This window comes from Ursus americanus, chromosome 35, assembly GCF_024610735.1.
Source record: "Ursus americanus isolate L20-20 chromosome 35, mUrsAme1.1.p, whole genome shotgun sequence".
NCBI classification, from domain to species: Eukaryota; Metazoa; Chordata; class Mammalia; order Carnivora; family Ursidae; genus Ursus; species Ursus americanus.
Window position 1 is genome coordinate 7,815,869 of NC_142161.1, and position 22,951 is coordinate 7,838,819.

A 22,951-nucleotide genomic window follows, 5' to 3' on the forward strand; every position below is an offset into this window, starting at 1 on the left:
ATAAGAAATCTGGCCACTGTGCTGAGCTGGACTTTGACTGTAACTCAGTTAGACCCCAGGGAGAGAGTGAATATTAAAAGCAGCATGCACTAAAAAAGAAGTCCATTGGGAAAGCAACATTCTGTTCTGCCTGGATCTGAGCTCAGTGACCCAGATGCAGCTGAGTGACCTTAGAGCTCCCCAAACAATTCCTTAACTTCCAAAGTGAATGGCAGCTGGGACTTCAAACTCAGAAAATCATAGTTTACATGTGCGGAAAATGCTGAAATGTTGGCAAATCACATAAGGACTGGATGCATACTGAGTGTACTTACACACATGTTTGAAAATTTAAATTTAAAACAAATTAACATATAGTAAGAAAAGCAATCCTGTACATATGTATATATGCATATAGATAGATGGATAGATAGATATCCCAATGTTTAAATCAATTACCTGTGAGTTAATCTCAATATAGTCTCAATATTTGAGAATTCTCTCAATCTTTTTATGATACATACTCAGATTCTACAACCAAATGTAGCATATGTTGGAGAGCCATAAATTGCTTCAAGGTGAAACTCAAAGAAAATGAAAGATTCCTCTACATGTTTTTCTCCAAATGGTCAGAGTCTGTCTTTTGGTACTGATGATTGACTCTTTATTCAGCATTAGAATTCTTCTCAACGAAGTAGCTGAGAATCTACAGACTTTTTATAAAAAAAAAAAAAAGTTCTTCAGATATGATATTTCTTTTATAACACAAAAAGAATCAATAAGAGTCAGCTCTTTAGGATTAGAAGATTCACCAAATACTGGAGGGATTTAAAGGAGAGATTTTGTTCCATTCTGCCTGCCAGAAGGTCAGGTTCAATTTGATGCCACACTTTTGTTTTTGTGGTTATCTTAGAGCTTTCACATAGTTGTAACTCAGAAGTGGAATTCCAAACAGCAAAGGAATAAAAGAAAAAAAAGTTTCACAGAGTTCTAAAAGCTTCTACGAAGGAAGACTTCTCAATAAATAAATAAATAAATAAATAAATAAATAAATAAATAAATAAAAAGTGAAACTAGGGCAAGGGAGTCTTAGAAGTTTTGGCTTTTGAGTTATAAGCAACACAGGAAAAAAATGTTTTGTCAATCTTGATCTAAATTTAACAGGCAATATGCAGGTGGTAAAGCATTTTGTCAACTACCTGTGGGTAATGAGGCATCTCTTGACTACGTATGAGTTTGCAGATCTCTAATTATATGTCAGAAATTCTGTACCTGAATTGGAACTAATATCTGTTATTTTCCTCTTTATCAGTGATAGTTCGGAAACTAAAACTTGAAGACTTAACCTACATTTAAAAAAGTGAAATACAATTGTTAAAGTTGTTTTTAATAATTGCCAAGTAATGCATAATCAGATAATTTCCTTGTTACGGGGTTTTATTGAGTGTTCTATTGACCCCTTAGGAATTATACATAGTGTGATATGAAGAGATTTGTATAACAGTGCTTAGATTTGATGTTATTTAAAACTATATTTTTATAACAACCATATGGCATGACTGTCTCTAGGGAAGTAGTTCTCTCTCTAATTCCTTTATGGGTTGCTGTAGTTTAGTAATAATGAAATAATATTATGGTTCTCAGTGCATTCAGCAAAAGTCAATGTGTCCTATTGACTCAAACAATAATTTAGTGGTATCTAGATTTATCATTTGTCAGGGTCAACTTTGCTCTACACAGCAGCAATGTTCTGAGATCTTACTATAATGATAGCAAAATGTACCACAGAGATATTCTGTTTCACTTGCCTCGAATCTCACATGTTCAAAGTAAAAGTTGCTCTTTTTGGGGGCACCTGGGTGGCTCGGTAGGTTAAACCTCTTACTTTTGATTTCAGCTCAGGTCTTGATCTCAGGGTCGTGAGATGGAGCCCCTCCTGGGGCTCCATGCTCAGTGGGGAGTCAGCTTGATATTCTCTCTCTCCCTTTCCCTTTGCCTCTTCCCCTTCCCCCAAAATAAATAAATATTTTTTTAAAAAAAGGTTGCTTTCTTTCTCAAATAACTACTCTATCCTCTATAGCACAGTGGCTGAGAACATGGCCCCAAAGCCCCACATCCTGAATTTGAATGCTGGCCCTGCCAAGAGCTAACCAAGTGACCTTCAGCAAAGTGCTTGGCCTTTGCGACCTCATTTTCCTTAGCAGTAAGCCAGGAATAATGATACCAGCCATCTCCTAGAATCATTATGAGGATTAAATTAATTTTTTTTAAGATTTTATTTATTTATTTAACAGAGAGAGACAGCCAGCGAGAGAGGGAACACAAGCAGGGGGAGTGGGAGAGAAAGAAGCAGGCTCCCAGCGGAAGAGCCTGACGTGGGGCTCGATGCTAGAACTCCGGGATCACGCCCTGAGCCAAAGGCAGACGCTTAACGACTGAGCCACTCAGGTGCCCCTAAATTAGTTAATATTCAAACCAGTGTTGCTACTTAGGGAGCAGTGGGATATACCTTGTCCTTCAAGCCAGCTACTTGGTCTTCTATCTCCCTCTCTTAACAAATCATGACCAAGAAGTACCAGTTCTTTTTTTTCCTTTCTTTTGTTCTTTTGTTTTTTTTTCTTTTTTAATCCGTCAGATTTGTCTTTTTCATGTCTTCCCCCTTAACCTTGAACTTGGGCTATTACAACTGATATCTCTGTTCCATCTTTTATACTTTTACACTCCTGGTAAAGTATTGGTGAGATTTCCAAGCTGAAATCTGTTCACCGGTTTCCAATTGATTACTGCAGTGGTTGTCAAATTATTCAAAAAAAGCTTCATTTAAATCTTTATACAAAGGAATTCTTTCATGGGCGTTCAATACATAAAAAAAGATAAGCATTGGAATTCTCTAGTGGGAAATAGAAGTTGTAATCTTCCCATTCACTCTGTTTTACCTCCTCTTGGTCTCCTAGTGGCCATTAGGCTTTGTAACCTATTCACATCCCCACATTGCCGCTCCCTTTGTCAAATAATCTTATCTGTGGACTCGTAGAACTCATAGTTCTATGTATAATTTATACTACTTAAATTTTATGACATTTAATAACTGGTATTCTGTATTGCTATTGTCTTTACTGGACTTTGGAAGCCATCTTCATGGTGCTGTGTTCCTAGCACTGCACTAGTGATGAGGAAAAGAAAAGGTCATTTGAGTTAGACCCTTGTGGCCCTGTGCTGATTGGATACTCATGGATACTGTGTGGGAGTCAGGTCTTCCAGGTGCGTCTCATTAGGAGACTTGCCCAGGCTGGCAAGGCTAAGGAGTTTCCAGGACTTCCAGGTTCCCGCGAGGTTCTGGCCCCGAGATATCGTGAGATCTGGCCTCAGGGGACTCGGCTACTGTGTTTTGGAGCTGGATGCATGCTGGCTGCCCTTTGTTTCCTCCATACATCACTGCCTGTGGCCCCAAGTAGCCCTCAAGGGTGAAACCCTAGGACCAATCAAAGGAAACCTGCCTGCGGATTCGGAGAGGCTGGCTTGTGCACGCTTCTCTTCTCACCAGTGTCCTGCCCAGGGGATTCCAGGACCTCTAGGTTTGTGTGCATACGCCCCCCCCCCCAACCCCCGCGTCAGTCCCTTTTACTGTAGTTAGGGGTTACCTGTTCTGCGTTTACGATGCCACGAAGAGCAGGAGGTTTGAGTGAGACCGTGAGACCCCATGCAGCCCTGTGCCTGGGAAAAAGTAAGGGAACCTGTGGGATTCAGGTCCCCTAGGTATCTCTTATCAGCGAGCTTCCCAACCATACTGGGATTGCAAGGTTTAGGAGTTCCTGCAAGACCTGGGTTTAGGGGACTTGTTAACTTGAGCTTTGGCGGTGGGTGGGGGGGTGGGGAACCTGAGTATTCCTGTGAATCCTCCAGAAATGTCAACCGGGGGCCCTGTTCATCCCCAGAATTCCTGGACCTGAGGGCTGATGGCATGGTACCCTGATGTGGAGCCACAGAGGCTCACACATGTGCTTTTCACTCTTGTTACCTGCCCCCACCATTTGGCCCACACCCACTGTGGAATAGGGCCTGCTTTTGTTCATCAGGCCATCTCCGTGGGGCAGCATTTCTCACGTTCATCCATTGGTGAAGGGATCTGAATAATGGTTATCCTTGGACCACTTGTGAACCTCTTATTTTTATTGGACTAAGGTCCTGTCTCTCACTCATGTTTCCCAGTCCAATATCCTGGGAGATTAGACTCTGTGATCTTATGAGATCAGGAGTCAAGAGGAATGAGCTACACTGTTCTGGAGCAGGATGGACCCTTTTATCCCTGTGTGTGTATTGGTTGCAGTTATATATACCCACTGATAGTTGAAAACCACAGGTAGTTGTGTGGCCCACCTGTGGCCAAAACTCTCAATACTCCCCTATATTCCCAACTGGGAGAGAAGCAGGGGGAGCCAGGCTATTGACCCAGAGCACCCAAGCATGCCCCCTTTCCTCCCTGCACATTTCCTACCCTTACGCTTATTGGATTCCAGGCCTCTGCGTACAGGGGAAGCTCCAGCCCAGGAGGCTATCTTCCTGGAGCTAGAGTTTTCTTGAACTGCACACATGACACAATGAGGGAGAGTGTACTTTAGTTAGTTCCCTTGTGGATCTGTGCTGTGAAGAGACACATGGCCTCTGTGGGAGACAGATCCTCCAGGTGTCTCCCCTTGGTAAACCTCCTGGCTAAGGAATTCCATGAGATCTGTCTTCAGTGGAATGGGAAATGTGTTTTGGAACAGGGTGGCACTTGGCAAAAAAATTAAAAACAAATAAAAACTGGACTCTGCATTTAAGAACATACATGGAGTTTACCTTTCGTATATTCCTTGAAACTTATAGCATATAATTATGTATACAACAGATGCCTAATAATATGTGAATAATAGGTCATTTATGGTTCATGTCTAGTTTTCTGTTCTCACTCTCACAGAGTCATCCTCTGCCTTTTTCATAATCGATACCCTTCCCTTGTGTTTCTTAGCCTTGAAATGCCTTCTCAGAGTACTAACCCCTCTGTTCTGCCTTTCATTCTTGGAGGCAGAGTTCCTAGGAATATCTTCAGTCTGACATTAAACAGCTTAATTCCTGGTGTATTCGTTTTCTATGGTAGCTGTGACAGAATACTACAAGTTCCGGGACTTTAAATAACCCAATCTGTTATCTTACAGTTCTGTAGGTTAGAAGCCCAACGCGGGTCTCAGTGGACCTAAATCAAATTAATGGCTCTATTCCCTCATGGAGGGCTAGGGGAGTGTCTGTTTGTGTACCTTTTTTGGCTTCTAGAGGCCATCCAAAGACTCATTGACTCATAGCTGCCTTTTCTCCACCTGGAAAGCCAGCATTAGTGGATGAGTCTCTCTCAGATCTCATCATGCTGATCTCTTCTGCTTCCCTTTTTTATTATGAAGGACCTGTACACTGGGCTTACTTGGATAATCCAGGATAGTCTCCTCATCGCATACTATTTAATTTAAGCATACCTGCACAGCCCCTTTTATAATGTAGGCAACATATTCACAGGTTCCAGGGATTAGGATGTGGACCTTTGGGGGAGCCATTATTCTGCCCGCTGGATCTGAGACTGTTTACTAGAATGACGTTTGACAGTAATACTTTGCACTTTCATAATATGTGTGCCATTTTCAAATTATTTTTACTTATTTCATTTAATCTACACAATATTTGGCAAGGCTAGTCCTCACCCAGTTTTCCTTACATTGGTCTTACAAACCGTAATTTATATATCTAGGATCATATGATTGTATAGGTAGTCTTAAATATATATGAGTCTCTACTGTATCATAACTTGAACGTATAGATTCTATTTCATTCATTTCCAGACAACCTATAGCTCATAGTTTGTTTTCATTAAATTAGTGACTGAAGAAACTGAGGCTCAAAGAGGTTATGTGACTTATCCAAACCAGTGTTTAAAATTATTGAAGCTACAGCTACTACTCGGATCTTTTGAATTATGTATGAAGCAAAATTCCTTTCAGCTTACCACAGTGCTGCCAACGTATTGGTTGACCACATATCTTCTTTAGTGTTGTTATAGGGATCTGAAAAGGCATATTTATAAACACATTGGGAAGTGTATAGTGATATAAGTTGTACACCATTATTATGGTAATTTTAATGTAAATTTCCCAGGGTTGAAAAATTTCCCAGAAAGAAATGAAGGTGTTTGACAAAGAGAGGTATAGCAAAATCTTCAACACAAAAACCACTTGTAGATTGTTTCAGAACAGATTCTATTTCTGTCAGCATCAAATGTACCAAAGTAGTATTCATTTATGCATAAAAATATCTCATGTAAGTAAATAAGTAATCAAGAAAATTAAGGATTCACAAGTTTTTTGTTGTTGTTCTATCTAATAATTTGGTATGTTGAAGAAATAAATAATTTTAGGGAAACTTGGAGTCTTAAGGAAGAATGTAGATTTAGAAAAATTAAGGATGGGATGGTTTTAATACACTTACTAGAGCTGACAACTGAGAAGCAGGAAACCTTCATATTAAGGGTATTATTTCCATATAATCTTTGTGTGTACACTTCCATGAATTCTGAGCTAAAGAAGGCACAATTTGAGGTGTGAAACTTATAGAGAAGGTCCGGATTAGATTAGAAATCCAAGACCTTTGGTATTAGTGACTTTATTGTCACTTGGAACCAGCTGGTTACCATACGCTTTATTTTGTCTGTATCTCATTTTTTATTTATTTGACAGAGAGGCACAGTGAGAGAGGGAACACAAGCAGGGGGAGTGGGAGAGGGAGAAGCAGACTTCCTGCTGAGCAGGGAGTCCCATGCGGAACTCGATCCCAGGATCCTGGGATCATGACCTGAGCCAAAGGCAGATGCTTAACGACTGAGTCACCCCGGCACCCCTCTGTATCAGTTTTAATCACACAGAACAGTCACACTCTGAAGAGGTGTATGCTTTTTCTGCAGACAAATAAGACAAGGCTTCATTCGAGGGAGATTTCTCTGTGGAGCTTCATTGAACCTTGTGTTTTTCATCAGGTTGCTATGAAGACCTATTAGGGCCTTAGGATACAACAAATTGGGCATAATGACTTCAGGTTCTGCTTCTTACAGCAAGGAAAATGCCTCTGTGTTCACCTGTTGGGAAGGATAAAATATCTTTGGTGTCGAAAAGAAAAGGAGAAAACCCTCAAATGTTTGCATAATATGCCATTAAAACAAAGTGGTGGAATATTTTCAACCTTCTATACATTCCTTGCCTGACTTTTATTGACTTTACTGACTTTCGACTTAACTTGCTACCTAATTCTGCCAGTGCAAAAGAGTTTGTTCTCAGTGAGGTTTTCTGAGTCCCTAAAACTCTTGGGGAATTTTATATCTAATAAGGAAAAATATCCATTAAATGTATTTAATGAAAGTCTATAGTTAGAGTTTGATACATAAAGCACAATTTTTTCCCTCCTCAGGAAATGATCTAAGATTGACACAAAGTAGCTCTCCAGGGTTAATCTTCAGGGAAGTTCTGAGAGATTAAGAGAGGACTTCATCAATGATAGTATGCCATTAGAATATGACTTTAATAGAATAACCATAATTGAAAAGCCATTGTCTTAATATGTTTAGAACAAACCAAGGCATTGAAGCTTCTTTCTTTTTATTTTTCTCTTATGCGTAGAGATAGCATATAAATTTGCACAGGCCTCTGCAGATCATTTTCAAGAGAAGCGACACGGAGGGACACATATCAAGCAGAATTTAAGATCAGGAATGAAACTTTTATGAACTTGGTAATGTCATCATTTGTTTGAAACCAAGTTGTTCATTTTCTGTCACATAGATTTTATTCTGACCTTAATGAGAAAATAGCATATTCCTCTGTGTGTGTATGTGTTTTCTTCTCTGAAGCTGTAATATAAAAAAAAGCATAAATCAAAGCTGTTTTGACAGATGAACAACACAATTTTGTAATGGGATAGAAATTAAAAAAAAAAAAGACTGAATAGCTGATAAAAGATGAGTCGAACTAGGAGGATTGATGTTAGAGCTGAAGGCACCATTAGAGATTAGATGCTCATTGGCTTTTCAGCAAACCTGGTGACTCATTCTACATAAATGAAGTTTGTGATATGTAATGAAAAGCTTTCTATCTTCACTGCAAGCAAATTAGCAGGTATTTTGTGGCAGGAATGTTAATGTTATCTTGCATTTGTTTCTGAGCAGGAACACATTAACAGAGCAGGTTTGAAAAGAATTTCACTTTTATAACATCAGGTGCCGGAGGTATTAGAACAAGGTCACCTCTGTAAAGTAATGAGGGAAAATTAGGTTATAAACATGCTGTGCCTAAAAATACACTCAGTCTTCTCTGCAGAGTGAATGCCATATAGGATTGCCCCAAATTGCTAATTTTCTTTTACTTCAGATTACATTCAGACCCCAAACTGAATCCAAAGAGTTAAATAATAAAGCAAGACAGGGTGGAGGGCAGTTACTGAGGCTTATAATGAGCAACCGATCCAAAGCAACAGTGTTCACATATCTGTATATATATGCAACTTGCTTCATAACTTATAAATCAGGACATTTGGAATGTTTTATGTAATAAACCATGAAGGTCCACATTCTCTGTTTGGGAGAAATAGTAGAAAAAGGCAAATGAAAGCGAAAGGTAAAACGTTGCCTATTTTGAATGACATTAAAACTTAAGAGGAAGTTGAGTAGTTGCTGGGAATACTATCAAGATTAAGAGAGATGAGCTAGAAGATAAAAATGACAGTAAGGTTTTCGGAAAAGTAGGGTAATGGGAGTATGAATGATTCTGTTCCTTTTATGAACGCATATAAAGAGACAGGATGAGTAATGTGTATGCAAAAGGCCCACCAGATTTGGATAATCATGTTTGGGGCAGGATATCACCTTCTACGATAGACCATTATGGCACCAATGACCTGAGTTTCAAGATTTGGTTAATCATACTTGCAGCTTTTCCTGGATTAGAAAAAGACCTGCTGATGTATTTCCTCATCTTGCCCTAAATATGCACTCACTTGTCTAACCTATCTCCTGGGCCATGTTTTCTGCTTATTATTCATTTCTGCAACTAAATTAAAGCTTGTTGCAATCCACTTCATTCTGCCCAAATATGGTGAGACTATAGGGTGATTAAAATATAGGAAACTAACACTGACCTCTAACTACAAAAATCCTTCAGAGTAATATAACAATTTAATTACTTAATTAAGCAATTAACTATAAGCAGAAAGGTGAAAGAAAGAGTGCTTAGAATAGCAGTGAATAAAATTTTTGTGCAATTAAAATTTTATTTTGGTAAGAATTTAATTGTAAATGAAAATGCTCTGCTGGTTATGATAGTCACTTCTTAAAAAGTCATGAACCAGAGTCAGTAACCGGTTGATATTGGTTGTATCCAATCTGGACTTAGTGTGTCTGGAGTCTAGTAGATAAAATTTGTTGGCCTAATAAAGGATTAAAACAAATCATCTAAACTTTTTATTTTATAGGCAAAAAATCTGAGATTTGGAAAGATGAAATGACTTGCCCAAATTCACAAGGTAATTACTGGCAGAGCCACTTGAACCTAATATCTTTAGATTCTTGTTTTGTTAAAAACCAAACCAAGCAGCGAAACAAACAAAAAGCAATTTTATTGACTAGTGCAACATACTTCTCAAGCCTGGCTTATTGTTGATGTCACTAATGTCCAGGCACTGCTCCAGGACAATATCTCTGCAGGACTGCAGTGCTGTTTTACTCAAGGTAATTTTGAGAGGAAAAACATAGGAGGGTCTGTTTAATGATTAGCATAGAAAGTGCCCTATGTATGTCTTTAATGTTTCTGACATGTATTCAGTTAACAGCAGGGCATGTATCAAGGAAAGAGCCAGTGTTAAGGTAACATAGACCTCATTTTTGAAGCAATCTTTAAAATGAGAGGTCTGGCAAGATGAAACTCAGAAAATAAATCAATGCTTGTCTAAAGGTTATAGAGTAACTTGGGAGCTATTTGAGCTCTAGTGATTACAAGATCAGAAGATTAAAAAATAACCCTGAGGGTGTGCTTTAGGAACCATTCTCTCTGAAGATACATGGTAGATTTATGATTGAGTTGAAATCATTTTTGATTGGAAATAACTCCATCTCACGAAGAACATGAGAGTAAAGCCGAAATGTGGAAGAAACATTGTCAGAATATGCTCTTTATTCACGTTTTAAAGGCTAACCATTTACCACTGAAAGAATAAAAATCACCTAATAAATTAATACAACTGATGGGAAGCCTACCAGTCAAGTAACTGCTAACTATAATTAAGACAGTTGTAAGCAGTGGGATCAGACGACAAAGAAGATCAAGGTAGTCCTCAAAGGCTTAGATATGACTCAAATATGGCAAACTTTGAAAAGTTAAATAGCAAAAGAAGAAATAATTGACCATCTGATGCTAGAATAGATCGTCAGTTATAGAGCACTTATATAGTCAAATGAATATTTAAAAAATAAGTATCTTTGGGAGTTCAGAGGCAAAGAGAACAAAGGCAAATGACCATCTTCCAGATAAAATCTAAACACCTTAACATGGAGAATATAGGTTCTTATTTACCTTTCCCTTGCCTGCTCTTTTAGTCTTCGTGTTCAATACTTCCTACTTACTGTAGCTCTTAATGCTGGGGTGAGGGAGAGAAAGGACAGTAAGTGTTGAAACTGGCCTTTCTGACCTAGCCTTCCCTAGCTTTACACAAGAGAAAAGATGCACATGGTTGCCTTTCTATTTATTATATTTAGTAGTATAATTTCCTTGCCCCTCTTGTTTGATTAAAAACTTCCTCTATCTGTAAGAGGTGATAGATGCTAACTAAACTTATTGTAATCGTTTCACAATATATGTAATTCAAACTATTATGCTGCACGTCTTAAATCAGACAGTGACATATGCCAATTATATCACTAAAACTGGAAAACACAGACAAAACCTTCCTCTAAAAGGGGGATAAATTATTATAATCAATTAGAAGTCTGGTCATATTTTGAAGGTAGTTATTTAAAAATTTCAGAATTTTGTCCTTTAAAGAGGAATCCTGCAGAACATGATGGTGAATAGAAAGGAATATAATGTGATAGTATATTTTAGGTACTGCAATACATGGCTTTTTATTTGCTTATTCATTAGTTTAGTCAGTCAGTCCACAAAAGTAGGTGGAACATAATAAGTAGGTACTACTATGAGCCAGCCATGATGATGGCTGTAGGGTAAGATGAAACTCTTAAGAATTGATCTCTCACTGAATGAGGCAATAATATTGTGACTGGGAATAAGGTAGGCCCAGAACTAAGTAAAATGCAAGATATACTACTACTGTCATAGGAGACGTAAAAATATTCAGCATCTCTCAAACCTGGTCTTCTTTCAGTGTTCCTTACTAGAGAGTAGGGGACCATCCATTCAGTTTGTTAGATCAGAGATATAGGAAGCAACGTTGATGTCCCACTGCACGGCAACCTCACCACTTAGCCATTGGCAGGTTATCAACAATTTATATTCAAATTTTCTTTCTATTCCTATGACTTTGCTCCATCTCCTATGTTTCTGTTCAAATTAAACTTACTCATCTCTCACCTACACTGTTGTAGTTTCTACCTAACTACCTAACTAGTTTCCCTACATTTGCTTCAATAAGAGTGATCTTTTCAAAATGCAGATTGATCATACCACCCCACCGATGAAACTTCATCAGTGTTATATCGGTAGCAGCTAATAGCTCCATAAATTTCTAATAAATAAATTGTAAAGTTGGGAAAAACAGTTTGATGGAAGAGTTCTCAATATTGTGAAACTTTAACTCAACTGAGAGAGATTAGTCTGCTCATCCTAGAGGGTGTTGATCACACGAAGACGCTTCCAGAACTTAGCCAGCAAAATGCCATTAACAGCTCATAGTGTTCTAAGTATATCTACTTATTTTATCGATATGTGAATTTGTAGATAAGTCTGTGAGGACAATATTTTCTACATAAATGTTTATGCAGATTTTTATCCAAAGTCCACCTAAAGTGAAATAAATGAAGTTATATCACAAAGAATGTCATTGGTACTGCATTACACCCCTAGTGAAGCAAGAAAGTTTTTTTATATTTATAGCATAGCAGTTCTTTACAATTTGGCCTTCATTATTTATTCCCCCTTTCCCTTCCAAATAGCACTCTGACTTCCCTCAGTAAAGGGAAGTCTACTTCCTCTACTTTCACCCCTTGCTTATTTGATGGTATTTAACTCCAACTTCTGAAATTAGGCACTGAATTCTCTTGGCCAGAGTAATTGTTTTGGCCGGGGGCGGGGGGTGGGGGGGAGGATCACTTGACACAGTCAGTGCTAATGAGTTGTAATCAGAGATCTCCTGGGACTATAGAACTTGGATTCACAAAATATGAAGCTGAAGCCATTGCATCCATTTTGGCACCATAAGGGGAATTCCAATCAAAGAATGGAGCCAACACAAAGAAAACAGAGCTAAGTGTTTGAGAGAGATCAGATCCTGGTAAAGGCAGACCCATTCTGTAGGTGAGCTAATCAAGTCCTTTCTGAATAAACTTGTTTGAGTTGGTTTTCTGTCACTGATAAACAAGAGAGCCCAAAGTGGTAATACCACCAGCTTCTATATTCCCTGGTGGCTGCAGTGTAACAGTTCATCTGAGGCAATTGGCTTCAGCCTTGAAATGCGATAGATTGTCTCCTGGCCTGGGACGTGGTTTCTTAGTGAGTCAGATAGGCTAAAGAAGTGTAGGCTGTAAGCACAGAAATTATACTAGCCTCTGCCGTGCAGACTTATGCCATGGCACTTATCTAGTTTCGCTGATAATATGCTGCACCTGTTACTAAAAAAAAACATTTTACGGCCAAAAAGACTTCCAAAGTGAAGCCCAAGACAAAAACAGCGACAGAAAAATCCAAACTGGCAAAGCATGGTACTGTTTAACAGAAACCATTTATTTTATGACCTTTATTGAGTAAATACTCAAAGTAGGGCCTCCATGCGCATTCAACAACCATGTGGGAAACAGAGATAGGGTTTAGAGCAAAAGGAATTTAACATTTTATGATGCATTTTAAGTAGAAATAAAACTCCCCTTTTTATTCTCTAATTATTCTTCCTTTTATTATTCATCTATTGAATATTTTCATTGCTTCTGTAGAGAAAGGGGCCACCTGAGGGCAGTCCATACTGCGACATGAGGACCAGAGGAAGGTAAGAACTTGGCAGCCGTTCAGCTAATCCTAGCTGTCTCTGCCACTCAAAATGGTGAAAAGATGAAGACAGCAGTTATGTTACCATATCTGCCTGTAAGTGGTTGTTGATGTGTGAAATGGTGTCTAGAGAGTGCCCCTGGATCAAAGAAATTTAGGACATAGGTGGATGAGGAAGAAACTTCAGGCTGGCTAAAGAGTAGAAGCCAGAAGCTTGGCTGCTTAACTTTTGCATCATGGTGCAGTGCTTTCTTAGAGAAGCTTCTGACAATACATCCTCCAAACTGCTCTCTGCACAAATTTTGGAAACCATGTGTCTGATCATGTATTGGGCATAAATGAGGTGGCAGACATTATTGCTGCCCTCATGGGTCTTATTCTCAAACTAAATGCTAATCCAAAATAACTTGAGCCAAGGTCCAGTAAGAGATATAAGAAACATGTGATATAAAACCAGGAAGGTGGATGTTTCCATTGAGGGATTTTTCATTAAAGAAGTTACATCTGAACTGTGACTTAAAAAATTAAAAAAAAATAAACTGTGACTTGAGGGGTAAGCATTAAATATGTTGAGAAGAGAGAAAAGGATTTCTGGTTGAATCCTTACATAAACAAAGCTCAGGGGAAAACAAATGAAGTGTTTGTCAATGGGGAAGGTAAAGAAAAGAATTTGTGAAATAATACATCCTTACCAAATCTATCAAGAATCTTTTGGAGAGAATTACATAGTGTTTTTCTGTTATAATTTAACCTCATAGCAATAATTTCTTGTAAATAAATTACCTGGGGGAAAATATATGTTTTAATTCACGCTTGGATATTTTTAGAAATTAAAAAAATATATATATGGCGTTAGCTTATCATTTTTGATGATCTGTAAAACTTACTAGACCCAGAGGAATTCCAATTATTCTATTAAATTACTCTATAATTGAACTAACATCTCCACTCTCAATAAAACAGGTTCTAATGTCCAAAGCAGTGTGTGAGCTATTGCTGAGTGTCTTAATGGCTCCTATGTTTGCCTACATACTCTCATAGTAGTCTCCAACTAATTACTTTGTAAAGCACTTTGGGATAATTTGGTTGTGAATAGTATTGTATAAAGCAAACACATTTCTTTTCTCAAACATTGGCTCATGTTGGGAGCTGAAGAACTACAGTGCTTTTTTTTTTTTCTTTTTTGCCTTAGCAGTAGACATTTTATGTTAGGCATACATGCATTTTCAGGTCCTCTTTTAGAATGATGTGTTTTCAGGACAGGGCACAAAAACCTTACGTAATTGGTGGATCTATTCCTGCTGACATTGCCATGACACAAAATGCTTGTTTTGTTCCAAAGTGTTTTATTAATGAATCTGAAGTATTTTATAAATATTTCTCATGAAATACTTGTCCTTTTAATATTTACTACATTTACATGCAGCAGACTTTCAAATACAGGAAGAATCTTCCCTCAAAAAATAAATATGAACAAAGTAAATTTTCTGAAAATTGTTTAAAAAATTATAGCTAGTGAACTGTGTCTCATCCTGTGCTTTCTTTAAGATTTAGTGACATTATACCAGATTTATACACATCTCTTTACTAATAATCTTTTTTTTTTCCAAGTGCTGGCAATGGGATTTAGAACGTGTGCCTGGAATTGGCTGTTGTGCACATACACAAGGAAATACTTGTGTCCCTACAACTCTGTGGCATCTATGGAAGCCACTGTGGCTCTGGATTGGTTGTGATTTGTCCAGTCAGTTCTGTGTGACTGTTATTTCTTAGAAACCACTCTTTCGTTACTACTCTTCAGTATTATGACTTTAACTTCAACTTCCTGTGGAAAAATTTTGATTTATAGTTTGCAAGACATATGTGCAGTGTTTCCTTGTCCATATCTGAAAGTAATCACAGAGTTTGGGAAAGTATTTCACTCTTTTAATAATTATTAGATAATCTTAAATCCATCAGGATTTACTGACAAAGGCTTGGTAATATTATCTATCTACAAACAAACCCAGGCTTTGAGTACTAAAGAAACAAGATCAGAACATAAATTGTGCCCTTAGATGGAATGGCCATTACTTATGTTCAGTGATCGAAATGCATATGTATATACATGTCTTCCTCCTCTGAATGACAGATTTGAGAATCTCCATGCCCTGTGAGTCCATTTAGAGATGGAATTAACATTTTGTCCTTTGATAAACCACTAACTGCCTTAAATGAAGTATAATGATCCTTTGTGAGTTATTAGTGGATTGTTCCATGGTGCAATGGTTAGATTGGTGAAATCTCACAGTGGTATAGTAATTGTATCCAACGGAATCTGGAAATTGATGCATCTCTATGAAAGCAAGTGATATCTTTATTCTTCCCAATGTGTCTCATGTTCTTTTCCTTTTTATATGTACATACCACTATTAAGAAAATATGGCTGTATTACTTGAATTTCAAGTGGACTACTCCATGTGAATTGTTTCAGGATGCTTATGTTATTCTGGAGAATAATTATACAGAATTCTCAACTGTCTTGTTCACTTGGTGTTAAAACCCCTTAAGATTAAAATTTTTAAATGCAGTTTCATTTTATGAGGTTTTATATTTGTGGTGATAAGAGAATTCTCAATGACGTTTCTCCAGCAGCAATCTGTATTTTGGTGCATTACAAATATATGAAAACTGGTACTGAGGGCCATTTGTTGACATCAGATTGCACACAAATCAAGTGCTGACACCAGCCGCCGGACCGATATACATGGTTTGGTAATAAGGTATCACCATGAGCCAGTGAAGTTACATGTCACCAGGAACTGTGTTCAAGGGGATTTACTTATAATGACCGTGGTTATCTTTGAACGTCTTGATTTGGAAACATGAAATTTCAAGGGATGTTTTTATTGTCATGTATTGCTAAAAATTTGGCTATTGATAAATAATAAAACATGCTTTAAGTTAGACAGGACAATCAAAGTCAGTAAATTAAAAGAGAAAAGTCCAAAGATTTTCTCCATTCATTATCCAATAGCCTAGAGACTGAACTGCAGTGCTGAGAGGCGAGTTGGGATTTTAACTCAGTATGACAGTATGGCAAATGTCCAGACCATGATCACAAAACAGCTGTTTTCCTCTATAACAGGGTGAATTATAGTACATAGTGGAGCCAAGAAACCTCTTAGCATTTGTGCAAAAGGTTCTTATGCCAGCCAGGGAGCAAGCATCAACAAGCACTGGCTTTGGAAGAGTTGGCATCTATTTCACTGTTTGCCCATGACAGAAGTCTTCACTATGAGAAGTTCTGCTAAATGTTTCCTTAAGGATTTAAGATGATGATGAGGAAGAGATCATCATAAGTGAAAATGTGGGTGGCATTTACATAAAAAGCCTTTTTTTGAGGGAGTTCTTATGTGATCTAAATGTGGTTCTCAAAGATAACATCATTAGTGCCTGAAATAGATTACATTAATATAATCAAATCTGAAAACGGAAACCATTAGGAGACATCATAATTAAAATCAGAAAACTGGAGCCCACATGAGGGTACACTTCATCTCTGAGAAGGAGACTTAATGACCTTCCATAAAATAGTAATGGCATGTGGAGGTGATCCTGATCATACTCCAGAAACTTTAAAAAAAAAAAAAAGCCAAATCAAATAAGGGGTTTGGTTACTAATTGCAGGAAGTTTCAAAGAATGGGAAAAATTGAGGCATTTAACTATGGAGAAAATATTCTTCCTGTGGATAAATCTGAAAGAAAGCTAAGAATATGACCGCAAATGGAGAGTACTCAAAGGTGGGTATTATACCTTTCCTTTTGGCAAAGTCTGGACTAAGGGCTCCTGGAGCAGCAGTGGTGGATTTTATTTTATATTCCCAGCCACAGTGACCAGTGTTACTTGAATTGACTTTCCTAACAACATATATTTCTTTCTCATAACTATTTTCAATTTGTAGAATCGACACAGAATCTCAAGGCAAATACTCTAATAAAGATAGAACTGACATGAACAACATTTTTCTTAATAACCTTTTCTTCTAACTTGTAGTTTTCTAGGGCATCTGTAAAACTTTTCAGAAGTGTATATAGCTAGTTCTCACCCTCTGGACATTCTAATTCAGAAATTTGGAGAGAGGATGAGATTTCTTTATTTTAAAAAGGTTCATGGAATTTTGAGGTATTAAATGGTCCCTGAATTGGGAAGATTACATATTTTCCTTTGAGAATTCAAGCTCCTTATGAGTAAGGATGGGTTTTGTGTGCCAGTGCTTTGACTTCTGTAAGAACATGTTGCAACTCCACTGAAGCCAAGCCACACCTAGCAAAAAACAACTGCAGACAGCCTGTGCTCGTTTTATCCCACATTTACCTTTTACCCAAATGCACTTCAAAACGAGTATTGACTGCTTCGTTTCACTCTTGCTCTGTTCATCCGACAACCCTTTTGAGTGTAGCCTCTCAGATCAGTGAACTAATAATTTTGCATGTCCTAGCTGGCCACTGTATATTCCTCTTGTAGTTATAGTACATTTTATCTTTCCTGGTTAGATAATCCTGGGAATGGTATCTAAGTAACAGACTCCTTTGTTTCATGGGTGCTTACAGAATTAAGAGCAAGGTGTGTTATTGTTCCTAACAGTCTGTTAAGATCCTTTGTATTTCTGTGGTATCAATTGTAACTTGTCGTGTATTTCTGATTTTCTTTATTTGAGTCCTCTCTCTTCTTTTCTTGGCGAATCTACCTAAAGGCTTGCCAAATTTGTTTATCTTTTCAGAGAACCAGCTCTTAGTTTTATTGATCATCTTTACTGTCTTTTCAGTTTCCATTTCATTTATTTTTGCTCTAATATTTATTATTTACTTCCTTCTAATAGCTGTGGACTTTGTTCTTTTTCTCGTTCCTTGAAGTATAAAGTTAGATTATTTATTTGAGACTGTTGAGGTAGACATTTTATTGCTATGAACTTCCCTCTTAGAACTGCTTTTGCTACATCACACAGATTTTAGTGTATTTTCATTTGGATTTGTCTCAAGGTTTTTTCTTATTTCTTCTTTGATTTCTTTGTTTAGTAGTATGTTGTTTAATATCCACGTGTTTGTGAACTTTCCAGTTTTTTTTTCCATGTAATTAATTTCTAGTTTCCTACCATTGTGGTTGGAAACAATGCTTGATATAATTTCAGTCCTCTTAAATTTATTAAGACTTGTTTTGTGGCTTAACACATGATCTATCTTGGGAAATGTTCCATGTGCACTTGAAAAGTATGTGTGTTTTGTTGCCTTTGGTTGGGATGTTCTATATATACATGAAATATGTCTGATCTAACGTGTCATTTAAGTCCAGTGTTTTCCTTATTGTTTTTCTAACTAGATGATCTATCATTTGATGTAAGTGGTATTTTACATGCCCCTACTGTTATTATATTGCTGTCTATTTCTCCCTTTAGGTCTGTTAGTATTTGCCTTACGTATTTAGGTGCTCCTACGTCAGGTGCATAAATATTTATAAATGCCACATCCATCCTCTTTTTGGATGACCTCTTCATCATTATATGACATCCATCTTTATTATTACAACCTTTTTTTTAAAGGCAGTTTTGTCTGATATTAGTATCACTACTCCAGCGTTCTTTTGGTTTCCATTTGCATAGATTATCTTTTTCCATCTCTTCACTTTTAGTCTGTGTCTTTACATCTAAGGGATAAAGAAAGGGGGGGTAATCAGAAGGGGGAATGAAGCATGAGAGACTATGGACTCTGAGAAACAAACTGAGGGCTTCAGAGGGGAGGGGGTGGGAGAATGGGATAGGCTGGTGATGGGTAGTAAGGAGGGCACGTATTGCATGGTGCACTGGGTGTTATACACAACTAATGAATCATCGAACTTTACATCAGAAACCAGGGATGTACTGTATGGTGACTAACATAATATAATAAAAAATAAATAAATAAAATAAAGTGAGTCTCTTGTAGATAGCAGCATATAGCTGGTCTTCTTTTGTTTTGCTTTTTCTTTTTATCCGTTCAGCCACTCTGTGTCTTTTGATTGGAAAAGTCAGTTTATTTACATTTAAAGTAATTATGGATAGGTATGTGCTTATTGCCATTTTGTCCATTGTTTTCTGGCTGTTTTTGTAATTCCTCTCTGTTCCTTTCTTATCTTGCTTTCTACCTTTGGGTTTGATGAGTTTTTAAGTGCTTTTATTTTTAAATGCTTTTATTCCTTTCTCTTTCTCTTTACGTATTTACTATAGGTTTTTGCCTTGTGCTTTTGATGAGGACTATGTATAATCTGTAACCATCTATTTTAAATTGATAACAACTTAAGTTTGATCCCATTATAAAAGTCAGCTTTTTTACTCTATCAACATTTTGGTTTTGATGTCACATTTTACATTTTATTATCTTGTGATTTCCTTAACTATTTATTGTCATCGTGATTATTTTTACTAGTTTTGTCTTTTAACCTCCATACTACCTACCTTCACTATATATTTAGCTTTCAGTGAGATTTATTCTTTCCCATGTTTTCTTGTTACTCTTTAACACCCTTACTTTTCAGCTTAAAGAAGTCCCTTTAAAATCTCTTATAAGACCAGTTTAGTGGTGATGACATTCTTTAGCTTCTGCTGGTCCAGAAAACTCTTTATCTCTCCTTCAATACTGAATGATAATTTCGCTAGATAAAGTATTCTTGGTTGGAAGGGTTTTTGTTTCTGTTTTTGTTTTCCTTTAAGCACTCTGAATATATTATACCACTCTCTTTCGGCCTGCAAAATTTCTGCTGAAAAATCTGCATAGTCTTATGGGGATTCTTTTGTATGTAACAAGTATTTTTTCTTGCTTCTTTTAATATTCTCTCCTTATTTTTAATTTTGACATTTTATTTATATTGTGTCTCAATGTGACCCTTTTTGGGTCCATCTTTGAGCTTCCTGGATCTAAATGTCTGTTTCCTTCCCCAGGTTAGGGAAATTTTCAGCCATTATTTCTATAAATAAGATTTCTGCCCCTACATTTCATTTTTCTCCTTCTGGGAGCCCTATAATGTGATGTTAGTCCATTTGATGTTGTCCTGTAAATCCCTTAAGCTATCTTCACTTTAATTCTCTTTTCTTTCTGCTGCTCTAAGTGGGTGAGTTCCACTGCCTTGTCTTCGAATTGAACAATCATTTCTTCTGCTTTATCTAATCCGGTGTTTCCCCTGTAGTGTATTTTTCAGTTTGGTTATTGCATTCTTCAGCTTTGTGACTTCTATTTAGTACTTTCTTGTATTTTCCATCTGTATGTTGAACTTCTCACTGTTAATCCATTCTTCTCCCTAGTTTAGTAAACATCATTATGACTATTACTTTAAACTCGTTTTCAGGTTAAATTACTTATCTCCATTTCATGAATTTTTTTCTGAGGTTTTATCTTGTTCTTTCATTTGAAATATTCCTCTGTTTCTTCATATTCCTTGACTCCTTTGTTGGTTTCTATACAGTGGATGACGCAACTGCTCTCCCAGTCTTGAAGAAGTGGCCTCATGTGGGAGATGAAACTTGCTATTCGATCCTGCTTCTGCTCTATGTCATCTCTCAATTTTTTGTGTTTTTCCAAACAGCCTAATATATTTTTAATAGCTCCCAATAGTTGAGGATGTGCCAAGACCTGTCAGTGTCCCTAAGGGGAGGATCTCAGCACTCAACAGATTGAGGCTGTTTGGAAGCCAGACCCTCAAGCAGCAGCTTTTAAAAGTATGCCAGTATATCCCACAGTATGCTGTGGGACCACAAGCATAGCTGGCCACCAGAGTCAGGCAATCTGGCAGTGTCCCCTGGACAGCAGTGGTATAAAAAAGGGCTCCAGATAAGTATATAAACTCTTTTCTGGGAGATACTGGTAAATTGGAGCAAGGCAGTGGGAGAGCACTAAGATGGTATCCATGGCCTGTATTCTTTTAAGTTGCTCCACAGGCCATTATATGTACACCAAACCTGAAGCCTGTCCCTTAGGGTGAAGCTCCAGGACTATTGCCAAAAAGACAAGACATAACAAGTGTTGACAAGGATATGGAGAAAAGGGAACCTATGTACACTGTTGGTGGGAATGTAAATTGGTGCAGCCACTATACAAAATAGTATGGAGGTTCCTCAAAAATTAAAAATAGAGATACCATATAATCCAGCAATTCCATTTCTGGGTATTAATTCAAAGAAAATGAAAACACTAACTTGAAAAGATATATGCACCCACATGTTCATTGCAACATTATTTATAACAACCAAGATAAGGAAACAATGTAAGTGTCCATTGATGAATGAATGGGTAAAGGATTGTGGGGTGTGTGTGTGTGTGTGTGTGTGTGTGTGTGTGTGTAATGGAATACTATTCAGTCATAAAGAATGTGACAAGGATATTATGTTAAATGAAATCAGACAGAAGAAGACAAATATGGTATGCTCTCTTACATGTGGAATATTAAAAAAAGAAAAGATAAATAAACAAAGCCATAGATATAGGGAACAGATTGATGGTTGGCAGAGATGGGGGAAGAAATGAGTAGAGGGAGTGAAGAAAAAAAAAAGTAAAACAAAACAAAACAAACCCAGAAACCATCTACAAATGTAAGTGAGGTTTAGACGTGTACTTTGAAAAAGAGCTTGGGCCAACTTAGAGATGGTTAGGAAGCTCTGTTTTAGTTTAATTACCTTAAAGTCTTTTAAGGAACAACTTACTCTAAGAAATATATTTATTTCCAGGCCACACACATATACATATGAATCCAGAAACATAATTTTGCTGAACAATATTTATCTTTACTATGTGTCTTATAACTTATTTGCTATTCTTTTCTATTTCATTAATTTTTTTTTTTGTTTCTTGACATACTAATGGGTTGAGACTTTCAGCCCAATAAACAGTTTTATAAGATAATAAAAAAATAGGGTAAGGCTTTTCATCTATTATTTGTTATAGCACCTAGAACAAATTTAAGTGTAGTGACTTAAATAGTGTTCCCTCAAATTTCATGTCCATCTGAAAGCTCGGAATGTGACCTTATTTGGAAATAGGGTCTTTGAAGATATCATTAGTAAAGGATCTAAATGTGAAATCATCATGGATTTAGGGCAGGCTCTAATCTAATAACCGATGTCCTTAAAAGAAGAAGAGAGGACACAGACATGCAGGGGAAGACAAGGTGAAGATAACAGTAGACAGTGAGGTGATGTGTGAACAAGCTAAGCAATGCTAGGACCTACCAAAAGGTGATAGCTCAAGGTACGGTTCTTTTCTGGAGCATGGGAGCATGGCCCTGCTGACCCCTTGATTTCAGACTTACAACCTCCACAACAGAATTGAGAGAGGATACATTCCTTTACCTTCTTCAGGAATGCCGTATATATACTTGACCATTTGTATTTCTTGTGGATTTAGAAAATCAGTTTTTTTATTTTGCAAAAAATAATGCATGAAAATTTTATGCAATGTTCATTTAATCTATTATTTTGTATATATTTTAATTTTAACATTATTACGTATTATAATTCATGAACAGAGCACATCTTTCCGTTTATTCAGGCATTTGTTTAATTTCTCTTAGTAATGTTTTTTATTTTCGAGTGTTGAGGTCTGTTACATCATGCATTATTTATTTCTGATAATTAATATTTTTCAGGATATAATTTAAAATTTCATTTTCTATTTGTTTATTGCTGGCATACAGT

At 37.0% G+C, this 22,951-nt stretch overlaps 1 long non-coding RNA gene across 1 annotated transcript in view; it reads left to right on the forward strand.

Moving 5' to 3' along the window:
• The window catches only part of LOC123795725 (uncharacterized), a 445,529-nt gene extending 435,962 nt beyond the window's left edge, over positions 1-9,567 (forward strand). The window contains exon 6 of the long non-coding RNA XR_015723010.1: positions 9,517-9,567. This is a non-coding gene — a long non-coding RNA (uncharacterized LOC123795725). The remainder of the gene's footprint in view (positions 1-9,516) is intronic.
• Positions 9,568-22,951: the final 13,384 nt, after the last annotated feature.